This window comes from Crocodylus siamensis, chromosome 1 (assembly GCF_052110815.1).
Source record: "Crocodylus siamensis isolate JL-2025a chromosome 1, ASM5211081v1, whole genome shotgun sequence".
Lineage (NCBI taxonomy): Eukaryota > Metazoa > Chordata > Crocodylia > Crocodylidae > Crocodylus > Crocodylus siamensis.
Window position 1 is genome coordinate 214897193 of NC_143395.1, and position 21760 is coordinate 214918952.

The 21760-nt window shown below is 42.2% G+C and overlaps 1 protein-coding gene across 1 annotated transcript in view; it reads right to left on the minus strand.

The window, feature by feature from the left end:
- ZBTB20 (zinc finger and BTB domain containing 20) overlaps positions 1-21760 on the minus strand; it is a 416371-nt gene that overhangs the window by 31787 nt on the left and 362824 nt on the right. Inside the window, exons 5-6 of the mRNA XM_090056540.1 lie at positions 16076-16175; positions 8162-8349 (exon numbers count right to left, since the gene is read on the minus strand). The gene's annotated coding sequence lies outside the window, so the exon portion shown is untranslated. The remainder of the gene's footprint in view (positions 1-8161; positions 8350-16075; positions 16176-21760) is intronic.

Below are 21760 nucleotides of genomic sequence, written 5' to 3' on the forward strand. Positions count from 1 at the left end.
AAGGTCACTAAGCAAAGGAATAAGCAATTAAAATCACCACGAACAATTTTAAAAACATCTGTGTGACTTACAGACCAAAGTGTCAGTGACTTAAATGTCCATGAAACTTAAGTGCCTAAGCCACATATGTGCTTTTGAAAATTTTCTCATTATATATGTAACTAAAATACCGTTTCTTACATGGGGTAAAAGAAACATAGATGAGATAACATTCCCTGTGAACATGCGACCTATCTCTGCAACTAAAGTCAATAGGACTTTTTCCAGATACTCCTCAGCTGTATCCCCACAAGTGGGAACATGAGCTTTGCAGCACCTCAGAAGCTTTGAGGCATCACAAAATGCACGTGGCACATGTGAATAGGTTCTCCATGCTTCATATTTGTAGCACAGAGGCAAAATTAGATACCAGGAAATCCTGGTATCTAAAAACCATGCACAGAAAAAAAGCAGTGCGGTACATATGGCAGCAGTGTGCACTGCCTGAAACCAGAGCCTGGCCAGCCAGAGCCACACTCCAACTGCTGTCCAGGCTCCACACACCCAGATCACCATTGCTGCAGCCCTGGGAGGCCCCCAGGACACAGGTAAAGCTGCTGGGGTCAGCATCCCTACCCCACCCAGGGCAACTTGCTGCATGCCAGAGCACACATGCAGGGGCATTTCCCCATGGACAACTAGTAGTGGCACACCTATGTGCTGTCTATATTTACTGTCTATATTTAACAAATCTCTTTTGATCTGAGATATAAAAGCTGCTTGCAAATGTTTAAAAAAAACCCCAATGCGCTTCACTAGAAGCAGCAGCACATTACCTCAATCTAGGCCAGCAATGAAGGCCCAGGCTGCAGAGAGGTGACAGTAGGAGGCTACACATCCATTTTCATCCTACCACAACATCTCCTTTGAAAATTAAGACAAAAATAAATAAATGACAAAGTCCCACTAATTTTTAGCTTGGAGGTGCCACAGAAGTCACTCTAGGCAAAAAGCAGCCCCACTAAGTCACAAAAATGACCTGTATTGACTGCTCAAGAAAATGAAAGTCCTCATCTGTCTTCCTCAGTTGTCTGTGGAATACAGGAAACCTGCAGGGTACATTACACCCTCTTTCCTTTCTTCCTTTAAGGCCCTGAAGATCTTAAAATTAAACTAGTGATCAAAAATAGAAAAGTCAAGTTTCAAGAAGAGGAAAACAAAAATTGTTGCTGACTCAATGTTCTTATCTTATTTGTCAAAGCTGTCAAGCCCTAAGTTGGATCTGGGTAGATACAATATTCAGGCTCACTGGGCTCATCACTAAACAGCATTCTATTCAATATTTAAGTTACCTGTTTGACCCTAGTTAATACATTATATATAGGCTCTATTACTCTCTCTCTCCTCCTTTCTCTCTCTCCTTTACCAAACAAATGTTCCTTTTTATTGTGTTTATTTTATTTTCCTGATTATACTCAGTGTTGGAGTCTATTTCAGAGCAGCCTTCATTTTATGGGTTCTGTATCCTCTGAAAATCACAACCACTTCTCTACCAGTTTTTCCAATAATCATCCAAACTACCACTCAGTCCTACAGATACTCTGCTAAAATGTCGTCTTTCCCTTGTCTGGAACACATTCTTTCACAGATGGACCATCTTTGTCCTACAGTGTCTAAGAATAACTCTTTTAACTATCAGTAGACACAAAGAGATTCAGTTGCACTGTTCCCGTGGGATTTCTTTGAGTTTGGACACATCTGCTAAGATACATACATCAGAGTCTGAATGAAGTTTTTGTTTGATTGTATCTTTGAGCATTTGTGAATTTTTCTGCCAAAATATTCTTATCTTTTGGCACTCCCAAAACACAGGTCTATACAGTTACAGATGACTTCCAAACAGCTCCTGCATTAAGTGGTCTCTAAAGCCCAACCTATTTATAGGGGGCCAAGTCCTGAAGTTCTTATTCATTCATTCTTATTCAATCTCCACAAAGTCAATGGGAATTTTGCCTGTGGGGAAAGTAAAGGAAGGTCTTTAAGACTAGGTTGCTACCAGTCTTATCTAGCCATCCTGTTGAATGATCAGGAAAATTTATAGGAAATTTTAACTGGCATTTTTGACAACACCTCTTTTACCTGCTTGTAACCTTTCTTGAACAAATGGAGCCATATTTTCACTGAAGGCTACTGCCTTGGGTGTTCAGTTTCCACCCCAAAACTACCTTGCTTTTGTGTATGTAGCAGCATCCACATGGTACAGTCAAGCAGTTGGTGATGTGTCTAGCATAATTCCAAGTGGACCCCAGGTGCTGATTATTACATGGACCATGCTCCAGGTACTTCTGAAACTACCTCTACATTTCACTGGCTATTTCGAAGGTGTTTATCTGTACTGTTTTAAGCCAACCTATCCCAAGGAAGAAGATGATGATTGTCAGAGGCTGTAGGGTTCTGCTTCAGGTATTCATTCTTGTGGAAATATGTCTAAGCCCAAGAATCACAATATTTAGGATTTAATCCTTAAGGGAAAGAATCTGCTGTGACTTCGCTGGGGTGATAGAATGCAGCATCACTCAGGAGTGGAGGCACTCACCATCTTACAGGGTGAGGCCTTTAGAAAGCAATGTATAATATACCTCTGTGCCCAAATTCTTTGCTAGCTCCTTCCTTCAGCACTCCCAATGGGCAAAGAATTGCTGAAGTGTCAAAGTTGAGGTGCAGCTGACTGTCAAGGGATATTTACTGTCTATATTTAACAAATTTATTTTGAGCCGAGTCATAAAGGATGCTCACAGACATTTAAAAAAATGTGCTTTACCGGAAGAAGCAGCACATTACTTCAACCTGGATCTTCAGTGTTTGTAAAGATTAGGTGCTTCAACAGGGCTTTTTTGGCACTTTTAGCTAAAGCTGATTTAATTCGCTATTAGATAAAAGCACCAGAAAAACCCCTCTGAAGCGCTTAATCTTTACATCTGGGTTGAAGTAACACACTGTCTCTTTTGGGCATGCACAGGACTCAGTGCGGGAACACACTGAGTTTAAAGTAAAGAGCTGGGGATTTTTTTTAATGCCTACAAGAACCCATAAAGAACACCCATATAGTAATGAGGAAAGTAACTTTGTAAATATTTATTGCCATACAGAAGTGGCACAGTTTTTGGCAAATACAAATGACTGCACTTGGAAAAATGGTCAATGTAGATTTGAAATCCTTCCCCTCTCCATGATTTTCTGTAAAAACAAGCCTTTATTCAAATATATGTAAAATAAATGAAGACTCTTATAATCTGCCGTATCAGGCTCCTGATAGATTTTTCTAAGGCTTCAAACACCTTTCACTTTAATTTGTTTGATATTTATTAGTCACTGCATTAAAAAGTCCTGCCAAAATGTCCCTTTCAATCATAGCTTAGCAACATTTTTAGATTGTTTCATGACTGTTTGAACTCTTTATCAGTTTGAATAAGCTTTTCTTAGTCTTTTTCTCAGGAACAAGCTTTACTATCCTTGTTCAGGTTAAAGTTCCACTGACTACCAATGGGAGGTTTGCCCTAAATGAGTAATTCTGAACAGGGCTCTTCATTTTATTCATTTCCATTTGATCACTTTGAGGTCTCCTCTTTTCCAAAGAGAAGACAACCAACTTCCTGATAGTAACATTCTTCAGTCATTACTAACCTAAGCAGGATTCATATGAGTAAATGGCTCTTGGAAACTATTACTAATCCCTTAAGTCAACCAGTCCTAAAGCTGTGCCAATGTTTTTCTGTTTTGACAGAGACTATGCCTGGTGAGTCTCAGTAACTTTAAAGAGGATGTGGCCAAATTAAATGGGAGTTTTGTGGAGTTTAAAAAGAGTTGGAAGAACAGATTGACTCCAAGTCTCCTATCCCTAAACTAAGAACATTTCTACAGTTTTCATCTCTATTGTGTAAGGAGATATGAGGCAACCATACGACGGTATGAAGCTAAATATCCTTAATTTATACCTTGGCCCTTACACACCTGCACTGCAAACAGGTCTTCCACTATGGCCCCTGGCAAACTGTATTTCCATCAAGCAACAGATAATGCCGCTTGGTAGAAACTGTCAAGCTATGTGACCTGCTTCACATTCACAAGGCAACTTATCCAGAGTGGAAAAAAGTGCCCTGGGATCTTGCTCTGCCAGCACGTGCTGGCAGTAGAACCTGGCATGCTGCTGGAAAGAGTTGTCAGTCCCTGTCCCACCTTCAGCAATGCTGTAATGAGAAGTGAATTCTGAGCTCCCCCTCGGTGAAGGAACTACTCCTTTAATCCTTGTGTAGAGCAAGGGAGACCGGTTGTAAAAGCAGGCAGGAGGCAGGAACAATGGGGCTCAAACTCTCCTAGAATACTTTAACAGGTGCTTTCATCTGCATCTTGTCCCCACTGGTAGCTTTCCAAGTAAAGTCCCTCCCACTCTCAAATTATAATTATGTAAGTACAGCATGTTATGTTTCCTGTCTCACACTTTTCTACCGGGAAGAGGTGCTAACGTCGCCTTAAAGAAGCAGCTTTCAAGTCTAGTTCAAGGGAGAGGTGGCAAGTCAAGATACTTTCTGCTGAGACACCCTGAAGCAGCAGAGTTCAGTGCGAATCACAGGTACCATGAAAGCCTCCTTGTGGAGAGGGGGCAGGGAACAGTCTATTCTGATGTGCTAGAAGATGTGGCTAAATGCTGTCACCTTATGTATGACATGCCACACCTTCAAATTAAAGTTTGAAAGAAACCAGCTATAAAAATGTTCTACAATTGTTAAGCAACATCTTTGTAGATGGTTGGCCATTTTTGTGCTTGGTTGGCCATTTTTATTATACAATAATTACTTTGCATGTGTAGTATGTCTAAATTGACCTAAATTAATCAGTTAATTACACACTAATTGTAATGTGTGAGGGAACAATAAGAGACTATAATGTGACAGACATGTATAACATACAAAGATAATGGTGGTGAGGATGATCATCACATCATTTAGCTCTTACACACTGCTTTTTATACTCTTGCTATATGACATACATATATTTTATGAGAGATACGAGATGAAATATTTTCTCTTTAAAACTAATCTAGTTTACATCTAGTATATATGTGTTTGTGTGGGTGTATACATAAATATATATATGCATGTGTAATTTGTCTTGATATTTTCTGAACAATATGTTTCAACTGATGCTTTATGTATGTATGCATATAGAAAATTATATCTATATATGTATAATATTGAATGATTTTAAAAAGAAAACATTGTTTCAGTTGAAACATTTTTCCTTGGAAAATATCAAGACTAAAAATTTAGATGTTTCTGCTTTTTTTTTGGTTGTTGAAAGTTGCAGATAGTGTTGGTCCCACAACAACTACATGTTTCTTGCCTGGAAATAGGTTTGCTCAGCTTATATTATCTTCATTTTACAGGGGAGGCAACGCAACTTGCCCACAGTTGTCATTTGCAGTGTTGCCGACCCTGGAAAAGAACCCAGGTCTTCTGAGTACTAGTCCGTCACTTTCTGCTGTAGGTCATTTGCTACCTGCCATATTAATTTTGCACTTAATTTACACATTATTTCATTTTATAATTAAAATGCAGTTCCTTTTCATTTTCCTCTACAGTACTTGACAATCAACATCACAAGCCTATTGTGATGTCAGCAGTGAACCTGTTGTAAAGCCTGGGTATAGAAGGATAATATTCATATTCCTAGGTTGTCAGTGGCAGAACCATCACGATATAAGTACTGATGTGTTTTTTTTAATCACACCCAGGAATCTTAAATGATGTGCCAGGTAAAAATCAGTAGGGCAAATTCTTGGTTAATTTTATTCTACTGAGGTCTAAGATGTTATGCTAGCAGAGATTCCAGCAGGAAAGTACTCCTGAATACTATTCCTAATTTTGCCACCCATTCTCTGGGGTCTCAAGCAAATCATGTTACCTCTTCACCTTATTTTCTGCAGCTGCAAAAATGTTTCATTTCTCCTAAAGAAGTGTGAGGAGGATTAACTATTTGTAGGGGCTCTGAACATATGTAACTTGATTAAGGTCCACTGACGCCAGTACAAATTTTTCCACTGATGTCAGTGATCATTGGATCAGGCCTGCTAGTTCAGTCCTGCAAGTTAGAGAGTTACTCTAAACTTCCACAAACTTCACAGGACACCAAATGACACTGAGGTCATTGAGGTTCTGTTTATACCATCAACCTGCTGACTCCAGGGCTGCCAGCCTTGGGTGTGTGTGAAGCATGAGTGAGTAGGGATTTGCCTCTCAGCAGAAAGTCCTAACCTTTGTAGGGAGGCAGTACAGACAAGACCGAAAACTCCTGGGTGGATTGCAACAGTGTCTAGCACAGGCAGGTGGATCAGGACAGTTAAGCTGCATCTTGCTGAAGAACAAATCTGGTGTGAAAGAGGGGACTGATCTAGATTTTAAGGGTTTTCATTTAATGCTGTGCTAGTGAATTTAGTGCTGTTGACCTTCATATTGACTACCTTGGAAACTTAAATCCCCTTCCTGTCTATAAAATAAGTGCAGTGTGAACAGCAACAGGGCATATCTCGTTCACACACTACCCACTGTCAATGGGCCTCACCTCTGCCCCTGACCACCTCCAAACGTAGTTCAGGTGGCTGAATGAGCCATTCAGCCCCTGCTGGCCTCAGTGCTAAGGCTGCTTTCATGGTTTTCCATCCGTCAAAAAATATCAGCGTGAGGTTTCCAGCCCCATTTGCTAATGAAGTCTTTCATCTTCGTGAATAGGATAAATAGATTCTTTGTTTAAAAATAAGGATTCTTTCTTTCTTTTTTTTTTTTGTTGTTCTTGCCTTGCTCATTTTTAAGCCTTTTTACCAGCTTTTGACTTCGAGAAACATTAAAAACATCCAAATCTGAATTCCTGGTCCTACGCAGAGATTGGGTATTTCAATTTGAAGGGAATCTTCCTGGACAAGAACCACAGGCTACCTCCCTCCCCGGTGCCTCATACCTCTCTTTCTTCCCTAGCTCACTGGACCAGGTTTAGGAAAGCCTCCCAACGTTATCTTATCTGTCCCACTAGAATCAAGATCTCAAGAAGAGGCTCATAATGACTGAAGTCAGAAGCTGGCAAGAATTGCAGCTAAAATGATTTTGATAGCAATGATCCCAATAACCCAGCTGCTTCTAAGTGTCACCCTGAGGCAGGGCTTTTAAATTAAAAAAAAGAAAATGATATACATTTTTTAATCTGATTTTTTTTTATTGTCATGCCCTGATTTTATTTTAATTGGCCCCTACAAAGTCTGGTTGGCTTCTGAGATCTTGAAACACTTGGGCTCATTTTTCATCTTTCTTTCTCCCCCACCAGTAAATTTTTCAGCCTCTTCAAACCATTTCAGAATAAGCAAATTAGATCCCCTAAAAACTGATGAATGTGAGGGATGGACTCATCCCATGTAGCTCTGCTCAAAAGGTTCTTGATAGGAGTCACTATAACAATTCAAAGTTTTGAAGATCTCACTTTTCACAATCCAGTTTCAACTTCCAATTTCTTTTCTCACCCCCCTCCTCTGCTCCCCACAATCTGATGACATGGAAAAGAAGAAAGCCAAACAACCTGCTTCAGCTAACCCTAAATACCCTGAAAAAATGTCAATATAACTGTGTTGGTCCCTCAAAGTCTTCTGTACCCCCAACAAGGCCAGCTCACTCTGCTTTCCAGAACACCACCTTCTTGCTTTGTCTGCGGTCCTATCGAATCCTAGGTTCAGCTAGGAATCTGCAGTCCCCTAAGTCCCTTCTGGGCTGGAGTGAGGATCACAGGCAGAAGACTCACTGGGGTGAAGAACAGCATAACGACTTGGAGGGCAGGAACCCCAGCACTAACTAGGTGCAGAGAGAGCTTGTGGCCCAGGGGAGAGGGAATGCATGCATTGCTTCACAAAAATTAGGATTAACACTACAATTTGACCCACACTGCTCTTTTAGCTTTCTCAAACTGAATTATTATGACCCTATGCAAACCAAAAACAAAAAAAGGGGGAATGAGGGGGAATGAGGCATATATGGAGGAGGCCTTGTTGGTGTGACATTATGGAAACAAATATAAAAGCTGGTCTCCAGCACAGAAGAGTGTGTCTACAACTCACAGCAACCCCCCGGTACATCAATGTACTCACAATCAGATGACCCTGTGTGTGCGTGCAGGTTGGTTGGTGAATGTGATGAGTGGATGAGGGCTGGGCTCAGAGGCAGAGCAGCTTCAAGGTTCAGGCAGGGAAGGCCCGGCTTGGCTCTGCATGCACCCGTCTGAGTAATCTCATTCTCCTCAGACGCCTTCTGGTTTTCAGCTGTCTTGGGTTTCTTCCTGAAAACAAACAAAGAGACCTTTGAAGAAGCTGACGGCATAGTTGGGAAAAGGCATTTTTAGAATCTGTTAAAGATAACTTGCTTAAAAAAACCCCCCCTCATCTTTTCTCCCCACTAACACCCCCACCAAGGAGGGAGCAAAAGAGGACTTTCCTCCATGCCTCTTGTTGGGAAACAAGCGCCTCCCTGTTTATACTCTGATGCAATGGCCCTGAGACCACATTACAGCATATAGGACAAGTAAGAAACTCCCCATTCTGCCCCTACAAATGACATAAATATAACCAGTCCCAGTGGTTTAGACAGTCCAAGCTCCATGTGACAAATATTAACCACGGCTGTATCATTCTGAGCAGACAGCTATAAAGAGCCATAATAAATTGGTCTGGAAAACAAATAAGCATGGCCTAGTTCAAAAGGCAGGGAAAGCAAAGCCTTACGTTATGAGGAAGAGTACACAGGAATAAGATAAGAGCACTGCCACTGGGACAATGCAGATATACAAGGGTTAACTGTACCTGGTCATTTGACAAAATGTTAAGCCTGAAATCACCAATGATGCTGCCTGCAGGCTGGCTTCCGGTACCTTCCATGAACCAACAGAGCCCTTAATTACTAAAGATACTACATTGTATTTCTATAACAGCTTCCATCCAGGACCATAAAGCGCTCCACCAACATTGAGAAGTAAGCCTTGAAACACTACACGTGGGTAAGCATTACCCTCTTCATTTTATAGGTGGGAAGGCTGATGCACAGACTTTCCCATAGTTGCAGTATGAATCTCTGCTGGAGAAGGGAGAAGAGCCTGCTCCCCTGAGGCCTGGCTCTGTTCTTTAAGCCCAAACAAATGCCACCCCTGTGTTCACTAAAGTTTCAAGCACGGTCTTTACTTTGCAGAATTACTGCCAGGAAGCAGTAGTCACTTGTAGCCCTCAGGCAGAAAACTGGCTGCCCTGTGGCATGTGTCAGTCTAAGGTAATCCTCATGAAAAGGAGCAGAAGCCAATGAAGCACACACAGGGGCACAAGTGCAGTCCATGCTCTTCTTGCTTACTCTCTGGAAACAGAGGCCGAAAAGGTTTTTATGTGATGGAAGGAGATGTCCCTCACTGTAGCTTGTAAGCATGACCTAATGAAACTTGATTTCAGCTGCCCAAATCTGGCCTGGATAAAACATACTTAATCCAGCAGAAAGCAATGCTTTACAACAAAAGGCATGCATTATTTTCCACCGGGGGGACCGTCCATGTCTTTTGCTGAAGCTCTAGCAATTCTTTTGCTGTTTTAGCTAGTTTTCCCAAGTCACGGCAACCATTCTCTGAGCAGGGCACCAGGCTACACAAAAGGCATATAATGTCTTAATGTGCCTGGAAGGGTTACTGTGCCAGGATCCATTTCTACACTGCTCCTTGCCCCATCTGATCTCTGAAGTAAAAATAAGGAACCACAGAACTAGTTTTCTCTCGTATTCTCCACCCCCAAACTTCTCTTTCCAGAGTGTCCTGCAGAAGAACAGATGCATTAAGATAGTCGAATGAAATCTCTGACATTTGTTTGTGTGTGCGTAGTATATATAAATCTTCATTTTTGTGTCCAGGCATCAGGGGAAAAAAAGACGAGAAATAGCGAAAAACAAGACAGAAAGAAAGAAAGAAAGAGTACCCATCACGCAACAGAGAGCAAAACCACTTTGCCATTAATTGAGAACATTGTCTTTGGTTACATAAAAGAATTATATAAGCTTGGCATATCTAAGGGCACAGCTTGTGAAAGCTCTTGTCAAACCTGGTGGCTGCCAGTTCTAGCTGGTCACCTTCAGAGGGCAGCAAAGGACTGAACGATTTCATACTACATCAGCGCAAGACAAAACCTCCACTAGAATCTTCCTCCTGGTCACTATGCCAGGGGTTCCTCTGGCAAGCTCCCTAAAAAAAAAAATAAAAAAAAATTCCTCTTTCTTTGCCGTGAGTGTTAAAATTATACACCCTGAAGAAGTGGACCTTCAACTGGAAAATGAAAACTCTGCTGGAAAGCGTTAAATGGGTCAAAAAATGAAGGGGGAGGGGGGGAAACCCAACAACCCCCCCTCCCCCACACACATCACAGCAAAAAAAAAAAAAAAGTAAGATTGTAGGTGCAGAGTGAAAAGGAAAAATATTTAAAGGGCAAGCACGGGATAAAGAAATGTGCACATAGCCATGGAAGTTCTGGGCCAGTTACCAGGAGTGTCTCTCAAGTGTAGCTTGCTGTGTTCAGCGATCAAAACTACATGGCTCCAGGCACCTGTCTTGGACTGGTTGATTCTGATTGGACCTCCCAAATTCGTCAAAATGCACAAAAAACATTTTGGTTTGTGTGACTGCTTCCAAAGTGGCTGCTTCAGGGTTTCAAAGGAGTATTTTTGGGTGAACTGAGGCTGACTGAGACTGCTGGTGTTAACCTCAGTGACAAGCTTTGGTGTACATAAGGTACATAAGGAACTGCACTCTTAATACATAGGACACTATTGCCTCTTGTATACTGCCTGGTAGAGAATAATGTATGTTACAAATAGGCTAAAAATATAATGAGCCAGATCCTGATTTGCTCACACCGCAGAAGAGTGGAAGTAGCTTTATTCACTTCAGTGGAGTAACTTAAAAGTTGTGCTGGTATAGCAAGGTCAAGAATGGCATTACTATATTGTACAAGAATGTCATTACTATATTGGACCTATGTGCAAACCAGACTATTGTTAAATACGGTAAGTATGTTTTATATAGAAAGAGGTCTGGGAAACAGGCTGAGCACCTTAGCACCCACAAACACTGTGTGCTTTCATTTGCCTCTCACTTCTGCCTCTTGGATCCACCTGTGATCATACGGCCTACTGCCAACATGGTAATGCATTTAAAAAACCAACATATTGAAAATACACATTTTGTCCAAAGGAGCCTGAGAAGTGGGGAGCAGAACTGCATTACTGTGTTGGAACTATATGCAAACCAGATTGTTCCTAAATACCTTGAGAAATGTTCTCTCCATCTCTCATTCCCAACTCCCTTTCTCTCTGCATGTACGTGCATGCACATATACACACATACACACAGTACATACATATATATGCACCCAAAGCACTTTGGAAAGCTTTTAGGCAATGACACTTCTTGCTCAGTGGGTAGTGGACTGGGGTGCTGGGGGTGGGACACAGAACTGAAAATTTGGAATAATGGACAAAATCATCCCTAGAAATAGATTTGCAACATAAGAGGGTTTGCTATCACTGCAAAGTAAAATTGAGTTATAATTGGGGTTATAACTCTAACATGGGACCCTTCCAGACATGAAAACCCCTCACTTGAGGGAGGTGGTGCTTTTAGCCTGAGTTGGCAGGCCTGTTGGGAAGTACAGGCTAATACTGGAGGTGTACAACTTCTTGGTGGCTAACATGGTCACTTCGGGCTGTTTATTCAACCACTCTCTGCAGCTTGTATGTTATTTCATTGTGCGGCTGCTCTCACTCCAGCGATGCTGGCTGGCATGCAAAGTTAACTCAGAAACAAGTACAGGGCTGGGTGAGAAAGTTGTTTGTTTGTTTTTAAACTACAGGCAGTGAGTGGCATCACCAAAGCTGTAGGCAGCATCTCATTTTTCAAAGGGGTCTTCATGCTACTATTGCTCACCATCAAGATCTTCTCTCAATAGAAGCCATCCCAAATGGGGATGGAGGGCTCCCTGCCTGTGCTCAGTCTAGGGGAAAGAGGAGTCAGCAATCTTTTGGGCACAAAGGAAATGTGTTTTCTGATTCCTTTCCATTCTTGCTGATTCTTTTCTGGTGACATACTTTTTCCCTGTGCCTAAGGCTATAGGCAAACATATTTTAGCTGCTTCAAAAGGCAGGGGTGCTGCTGTTCTGAAATGTGCATCAGCTGTTATGATGTGGCTAAATCACCCTAGCTTTGACCTTCAATGAAACAGGGTTAAAGTTAGGGCAGTTTTGCTAAACTTGTATTACTACAGAATAAAGCTGGCATAACAGCCTCATCATAAGGGCTTATATTAGTATCTTTTGATAGCAATATAACTATTATGTCTGTCTGTACCTTAGGACCTAGCAAATGAAAACACATCAGAAGGTCAGGAGATGCCAGTAGAAGAAAGGCACCTTGAAACATACAGCCAGATTAAAAATTAGAGGAAACTTTTTATGGGAAAAAAGTACCCCAGCAGTCACTCTGGCTAGTAACAACCTGTGAGGGAGCCCAAGCTCTTAGACTTTAGGAAGGGCCTTTTCCCCATTTCTTCAGGTCCCCGTGTCAGCAGTGTAGACATATGGCCAATGCTGAACCACTGTCCACCCTTACTCATTGTCACTATACCTCTTCCACAAAATTTAGAGGCCTTTTTATATGCTCTCATCCTCTCACTTCACAAGATAAATTGGGGCATGCTCCCCTCCCCCACAGGATGCTTCGAAGGGGATAAATGGTTGGTCATGTAAAGAGGAATGAAAGAGCTGATGAAGCACTGTGTCCTCTCGCTGAGTGGGGTGCATTATACACTCCTCTTGTCATGGTGCCTGATTCCAGCAATCATTATGGGATCAACATCATCTTTGATCTTTATTATTTTAAGGAAAGCAGAGGGCCAAGATCATAGAAAAGTAGGGCTGGAAGGCACCTCATGAGGTTACCTAGTCTAGCTCTTAGTCAGTGATTACTCCTGACTAAACCATCAGGAAAAGACATGCTGGGTGAAGGATGTTACTGTAAATGGCCTTTATGTTATGAATCCTGGAAGATGAAACATGAAGACGACCTATTTACCTCCATTAGGAGAAAACTTATTTATGTTCTACAATTAGTCCATGTTCTGAAGAGTAGAGCAGGATTCTAAGATTTAATTACTAGTGGGGTTTTTTCCATCTAGTTTTAAACGTCCCTTACAGTGGAGCTCCATTTCCATCCCATACCTCTCTCAGAAAGCCTTTCCAGGTATTCCTCATAAAGGGCACCTGGATTTTATTACATTACTCCTAGCAATGTCCATGGTATTAATTAAAATAATTCCTATTTAATACTTCCTTGGCTATACTTTCTTAAGACATATGTAACATCCTCCCATATCCACTACTTATTGCTTCCCCAAACTGTACAGATTTAGGTCTTTCCAACTTTTTTTGTACATCAGTCTCTCCAGCCTCTCATCATCTATTTCTGTTGCTCTTCTCTAAACTCTTTCTTGACTGTCAATGTTTTTTTTCTGTAATGAGGTGTCCCTTCTTCAATGTTTCTCAACTCTACAGTATATTACAATAATGATCCAGAAACCTGACACCACATAATAATGAGGCAAAGGCAGTGTTCAGAGTACTGATTCTATAGGAATGTATGCCCTTTCCTATGCTAATTTTAAAAAGATCTGATCACTGTTTGACCACCTTGGAGCTACACAGAAAGAAACTACCATTTCCTTGCTTTGGGAGACCTTTGAAATCCAGCTGCCATACTGCACTGCAAACTCACATGCAGTTTGCTGTCTACTAACACCCCTTCCGCCCCTACCTCTCCTCATCCCTTCTCAGTTTCTTTCAGGTGTTCTTCTCAGGTTTTTCCCTTGCAACAATTATTCATGTTTGGGGTGACTGCTCCCCTGCTTTTAAGTCTGGTTTTCCTCATAGTGAGGCGATTTACTTTGCTCAGCTGCTGCTATTTCCCAAATGCCACTGTAACTTTGGTGAATGCTTGAGCCTTCCTTTGATGCTGTTACATCAATCCAAGGACCCTTCAGACCAGGGTATCTTATTCTGAAGAGCCTGAATGAAGTAAAGATGCAGGCTGAATTCTTCTCCAGCTCCTGAAGAAAGGTAGCTGTGGACAGGGCTTGTGAGGGACTTTGGGAGCAAAGCAAACACAGAGAAGTGGCCCATCAGATTCTGTGTTGCAAGAATTATCAGTGAGACAAACAAGATAAATTATTATACACAAGCCAAATTCTGCCTGCTCCACTACAAATACACCATGCCATGAGCATGAGCAAAACAGGCCCTGCCTTCTCTGTGGCTTATTGTGTGAAGGAGACAGGTCCATTAAGGCTGTTTGTAATCCCTGGCAATAAGGGGAAAGGAAACAGGGTGCTGGCCCTGTTTCTTCTCCCCCATTTTCTCCCCCCCACAAGGAGTGTGGCTGGTTCATGGTTGAGGCCTCTGCATGCCAGCTGGACTGGAAGGACAGTACCAGGAGATTGCTAACGATGTCTTAGGTGCTGCTACCACCTAGATTCCCCGATCCATACTCCAGGCACTACTCCCAGTAGAGGTAGTGTCTGCCTTCAGTAACTGCTCCGGTGCTTGCTACCCAAGCACTTTACTCACTCTTTGAGTCACAGTTTGGCCTTAATTTGGTAGTTCATAGAATTCATATATATATTCAACTCCAGGCATCCGGCTTTTCCTATTCAAAGAGGAATTTTACACAATATTTTTTTTCCTCTGCATTGTACTAAACAAACACTTTCCTCCTGTCTGAATGGGAGACTTATGCCACTCTCAATATCAGTGCTTCTCCCTGCTGATGCTACACCTCTCTCAGATGTGAAACTGATGAATGTTTAGAAACTGACAAAGGGAGGCAGAGGGAGACACTGAGTGTATTCCTAAAGCAAGCAGAACCCTGGCCACAAAACAAAGGGTAAGTCCATATTGCAGTCACCTGTTGGCAGTTCTGGGTTGCGCTAACAGTGTAGCCTTGCCAACATGGGATTTGGTATGGGCTGCAGAACTTGCCCAAGAAGCTGGCTAAATGCTTGATGATTAACCGATGCTGCGCCCTGTACTTCTCTGGCTCCACTGCTAAGCACTAGCCAGCTTAAAGCAAGCTTTGGTGGTGTGTCTACATGAGCTGCAGTCAAACCTCCAACTGTACATGCAGATACAACTTACGCTGGAGATACAGACTTCCAAAAGGAGCAGCATGCAGAAAAATCTGAACAGAACACCAACTGAACTCAGAAAGCAACGATACCTGACCAGAATGGGTGAGGAATGCAACCCTAACAAGATGAAACTATGACAAGAAGCATAAAACCCTGTCCCATTCTGTGACAAAGCTACAATGAGAATCAAGATCTCATCACAACAGCAAAAAGCCCCTACATGACGGGAGAGAGATCTGACCCAAACAGCTCAAAGTGATTAAATTAACAGAAAAACCTCTAGAACAGCAATACAGGATTTTTTGAGAACACTGCAGAAGTCCAAGAAGGGAAAGGAATGCAACTAGAACAACAGGAAATGTGCTTGAAAGGCAAAAAGATCTAAGCAGGATTTTGCCAAACTATGAGGACAAATAGAGATCCTGACCTGCATCATGCAGTGCCAGAAGAGTGGCAATCATGTACATCACCTCTTGTTGCAGTCCAGTACCACACACTGAATCTCGACAGAAATAGCTTCCAAACTTTAATATGATGCCAACAAAAGGTGATGTACATCATTTCCACCAGACTAGCACATAGACAAAAGACAAAAAAATCTAATCAAAACTCAAGAAAGTAACACGGAGACATCAACTAGAGCAGCATTAAATTCTCACTAGAGGCAGCAAGATCCTACTATGGCAGAGCAAAGTGAAAAGATATAAGGATATAGAAGAAAGAATTGCTGAGCTGCAGCAAGAGGGTGATGACATCAAATTCATACCAATTTTTTGAACAAGTCTTTTATAGGATGTAGCATTTACTTACAGTGGTTTCTGAATGGTGTCACTCTTCAGGTAAGTCACTCCAAGCCTTGGACCTAGTGCAGACGTTCATTGGGGCAGGGAACAGAGAGGCTGCGTCTGTACTGAAAAGAACCAAACAGAATGTATTTTAGTAGGCTACCAAAATGAGAGAATTTGCTGTAAAGTTAACTGATATGCTGCACATTTGCATATGAGAGAATGTAGACCCACAACATGATCATTATGGGGCAATTTACCTTGGATTTTACTGGGTGCATCTACATGAGATGTTTACTTAAGTTGTCTAATTAGCTCCACAGTGAAGTCTCAGTATCTACACATGTGACCCTATTAGGGCACAGGAAAACTAATTAACTCTGCTGTAGGTTAGTACTTGTAAACATAGGTACTATCCTGCAGTAGCATTATTTAGTGAGCTGCAATGCACATGTAGATGCTGACGGGGCTGGCTGGGGCATGAGGGTGCTTCATTCTGGGGGCCGCCTGCTGGCAAACCCTGCACTGGAACACCCTAGTGCCTCGGCCAGCCCCTCCACAACATGCTGAGCTGGATCTGAGAAGCCCCAGGTTGACAGGCTGACCTCTGGTGCCCCCTGCTGGCCAGGGCTGCTCTGACCCAACTCAACATGCTGTGGTCCCAGGCGCATGTGTAAATGCGGTGCCCAGGAACAATAAACTCCAATGTGAACTGCACTCTAGTTTATTCACTTGTATTAACAGTACGTCTAAATGCACCCACTGTGTAGTATATTTACTCCATAGTTAGGAGTGGACACAGGACCAGCTGTCCCAAACTAGCTTCCTGCGGGAAGCTGCATTACAGTGCCTGGCAACTTCCAGTGAAAGAGCCAGAGTGCACTGAGAAAAGCTTACCTGGGGAGCAGACACACAAAATGCTCTATGTAGAAAAATGACTACAGGTTTTGAAAGGGTAACTTTCCTCTGGATCTGAATGAATTACTGCATAGCTGGGCTGTGCACGGGTGTATCTCCTCCACTTTTACTACAGTATGTAGTATAAGATCAGTTTACTACATTATAGAGCCGCCCATGCCCAAAGGTAAATCTGGTAGGGATAAATTCTGTCTTCTGTTCAATAATCCCAAACCCAGCTATAGATAAAAGTGGAATCTGGTCCCCAGTCTCCCTGGTTTATCCATGCAACCTCCTCCAGGTCTTTAGGATGTACAGGCAGTTCTTGACTTACAACGTTTTGAGTTACAACCTTTTGCACTTACAACATTTCTAAACTGACACCCTGTTTCAACTTTCTGATGTCAGTTTCAACTTTACAATGCTTGATCTGATGTGACACCATAACAGCGAACAGGTTGCTGTGTCACCTATCTCCCTGAAGAACACCTGTCCAAACTTCCTTGGATACTTTCTTTAAAAAAGCAGACAAGACTCCAGAAAAACCTGCGGCCAACGCTCCTGAGAAGAATCCAGCCAAGAACCCTTCAAAAAGTCCCCACCAAGAGCCTTTCAAAAAGTCCAGCAAAGTCACCTCAAAGAAGTCCTTCCAAATCAATATGATTGCTATTTACAATATAAATACGTTAATGTAACTATATTACTCATCTATAATTGACTGAGTACAAAATTTTGGGGTTTTTTTTGGTGAAAATAGGGTGTCGGGCCTTGGTTCGGGAACCAATCCCCCATTTAAAACATTGTTCCTATGGGAAAATTGGTTCCAAGTTACGACGTTTCAACTTAAGACGTGGTTTTCAGGAACCAATTGTGTCATAAGTCCGAGGACTGCCAGTAGAGGAACCAAGAACCAAGCAACCACAGAACAGAATTCCTTCATGGTCTTGGAGATTACCCATTATGACAACATCAACATCAAGCACCAGATTTTTTCCTAGTGTGTTATCTAATCTTGCTCAGAACGCAGGCATAAATAGCTGACTCAGCTAGAAAACAGGAAAAGAGAGAAAAGGATACTGTCTGCCTGCTTTCTCTCCACTGCAACAATGGCTAGTATCATAGTGGAACAGTCTAAAAGAGGACACTCAATAAATCTCCTTGCAGCCATCAGCAGATGCCATGGTGAAGACAAAAGTAAACCAAAGGCATAATTTCCTTCCAGTCTGTCAGTGAAGATCTAACTTCAGTTACAGCTTTCAGTCTGTAATGTCTTCTATGAGAGACCATATCCTGCCCTATGAGGGATTTGGACTAGTGACCTAAAACAGAAAAAATCCGAAGTCCCTTGATCTTTGGTAAAGTGCAGAATTCCAGACTCAGACCTGGCTTTTGCAAATGGCTCCTAGTTTTCTTACTGGCTAAACCACATCCCTCAATCTGAGCACTGCAGAGCTTTGTAGGCTGTGGCAAATCCTTTGCGAAATGAATTCTCTAGATCTGGGGTGTTCAAGCCCTGGCCCACAGGCCAGATCTGGCAGGGCTCCCCACAGGTCTGAAAACTTGGTAGTGGGGGAGCAGGGGAAGCATTAACTGCTGCTTCCATGCTGCCAAATTTCTGGACCCACAGGGAGCCCTGTACACTGGATAACATGGCCTTGCATATTAGTGACTGCAACCAGAGCACAGAGTCTGATCCTAGGCACCAACCCCATGTGGGATCTGACTCAGAGGCCAAAAGGTTGGGTGCTACTGCTCTAGCCTTACAGCACATCTCTCTCTCTTTCTGTACCTACTATGATCCTTTGGTGCCTTGGGAGGCTGAAGTTATGTCTGAAGCTAACTGATAAGCTAAGCCATGTTCACTTCACTCATACATGCTTCGTGGACATCAGTGATTTTGCTCATACAAAGCTAATCTTGCTAGTCATGATTTTCCCCAGCATGATTAGCAGTAATTAACTAAAAGGAAGGGAAGGGGCAACCAAAGCAGCAGCCCCCAGTATTTACTTTAACAAAAAAGTCAAACCAACCCACAGGAGCAGGAGAACCATGTAACTGTTAGTTCACAGGTATTTTACCTTGTGGTGAAAGACTGAATTTATGCTGGGAAACACAACACAATAATATTAAAAAACAACAATGTATACGATGCACACAATGAGATGAATGCCTACAAGCACACAAAAGGATTTTTCTTGATACACCTCTAATAATGTATTGAACAAAGCATGCATTCAGCATAAGTTAAATTTATGCATTTTGTAATAATGATGAATCTGTGTAACCAGCTCTCTTTCAAGCTTGGCAGTTACATTTCACAGGGGCCAAAGCAAATATCTTTTTTGGTTCCTGCCCTGGTGGGTTCACCCCTCTTGAAGTTTGCTTTGAATTTCAGATTTATTAAATCTGAAAAACTGAAAACAAAAACTTGGTGAGAACCATTGAATTTCACAAGGATTTTGGCTTCAGACCATACATCAACTGTACGTTGGCTTGACAGATACCGCATACCACTGTGACATCTCTGACAAACATTAAGGACTAGTTTTAAGGGTGTAATAAGGTCTAATTGTGTAGTTTAAGGTTTCATTGTTAACATTCAGCAAGGTTTTACTTTTTTTTTCTCCTTCCAATTTGTCTTGATTTTCTTGCACTCCTCACCTCTGTTTCTATTAATTTTGACCTTGCTTCCCCTGTACATTTCATAGGTCAATTTTTTTAACTGAACTCTGTCTCTTCATCTTTCTATGATCTAAATCTTGTAGCTCTTATCAGGCACCCAACCCTACAGTCCGTCTCTATATTCTACTCCAACTTCAGTTCTGCAGGCAGAAGGACTAAAGGATAGCAGATGAAACTCCTGTTGTTTCACTCCATGGCCAGATACAGACATTACACCTTTACTGATATAAGTAATCAGAAAACAGTCAATACCAATAACAGAAAACAGGTTTGGCACAGATAGTTTGGTTTAAAAATGGTGAAACCTGGTCTCAGATTTGCGTTCCCACCAAATGACAAATGTGCATTCTGTTTGCTACCAATCTAAGCTACGCTGCTTACAGAAAACCATGTTATTTGGACCGATTCTGCCCCCGGCTTTTTGAACGCCTGTACCTAGCTTGTAACATCCTTGCTCAGAAAAGCCAAAGGACTGAAAGAGTCCAGCCCCATGTATTTTATCACACCTCTTCTTTCCTTTTCCATTTATCATTCTGCTCTATAGAAGAAATGTTTGTTGTCATATTGTCCCAGTCACTCTGCACTCTCACAGTACCAAGAGGAAGGGAAACACAATGGTGAAAATGGAGATCCAAATGTATGTACAGGTTTTCCTCACTTTATGCTGTACATGGGTTCCTGGAAAATGACGCATAACTTGAATTCGTGTAAAGTGAACCCAGTTTACAATGTAACAGATTAGGGGTATGTTCCAAGACCTCGACTGTAATGACCCCCAGACCTATTTCTACCACTTTTACAAGACGATTTTGGTACTCACCAACAGCAGACAGTACACACAAGCACAAGGCGCTATCATAATGGGGATGGCAACTACAGAAACACATCACAGACATCGAGCGAGGAGCACAGATCCACACAGGAGACTATTTTGGTGCGCATCACTCCGACAATGCGCCACACAAAGCAGCTGACTGTGCAGTCAGTGGGGGCTTCCACCACACTGATCACATCAGAGTAAATTTACCTTGCATATAATGAATTTTTGGTATAAAAAGGGTCATTGCATAAGAGTGAATTTGCACATACAGAACCTGCATAAAGCAAGGGAAACCTGCATAGGAATTAGGTACTAGACAATGTGAAAGTCAATATGAGATAAGTATTTTACTCCTCAAGGCATACTGAGAAAGTCACTGTGGATGAAGGACTATAAATAAAGTCTTAGGTCCCTGAACATGTAGGGCCTGGACAGAGGGCATATTTACCCTAGCATAATTTGCAATGCGTTATATACCAATGTAAATTATACTAGGATCAGAAGCAGGTAACTGCATGCACCAAATGCTGCTACATCCTCTTGGTTGCAGGTGGCAGGGGAACAGGCCTGCCTCTGCCTTCAACAAATAGCTGCACTCTGATAAGCTGCAAAGAGATAATAGGGACACCCGTGTTATTTTATCCCTTATTTTTTTCTACAGCAATTCTCCGCTGGATTTAAGTACATCATACTGATGTAGGGCTACACATCGTGTATCTGCTGCTAGTTTGCCCTGGTGTGAAGTCTGATTCTACCAGCGTATGCTGTGAGTCCAGGCTCTTGGACAGCTTCATTTTCCCCTCAGCACTTCCTGTAGGGCCTGAACAACTTAGGTGCTTTCGTGTACTAGGAAAACACTGTCGCTGGGGACATCAAGTGTCTGATAATCTTTAAAGTATAAGCTCCGTGAAACTACAGCTTAGACCCCAAGGGATCTTGCTGGGGGAACAGTGCTCAAGCATGTTGTAAAGAAGGGGTCTTGTGTCCCCTCAGGAGATGGCCACTGAAAAAGATTTTGGAGCATGGAGATAGGCAAAAAGAGGATCATTCTTCACAAATACACCAGAAAGGAAGGAGGGAGCCTGGATCCTGAAGGTTTTCTTTGCAACTCTGCCACAGCTGAACTTCGGGACCTTGGGCAGGTCATGCAGCTCCTCTGTATCTTAGTTCCTCCCTGTGTAAAATGAGAAGGTTTGCATCTACTTCATGGGGTTGAGGGTGGGGAGGGGGGTGTTGCTAGGCCTAATTAAGATTTTGAGGACACTGAGTTTCTTGGATGAGTGCACTCCAGAAGTGCAGAGGTTTATTAGT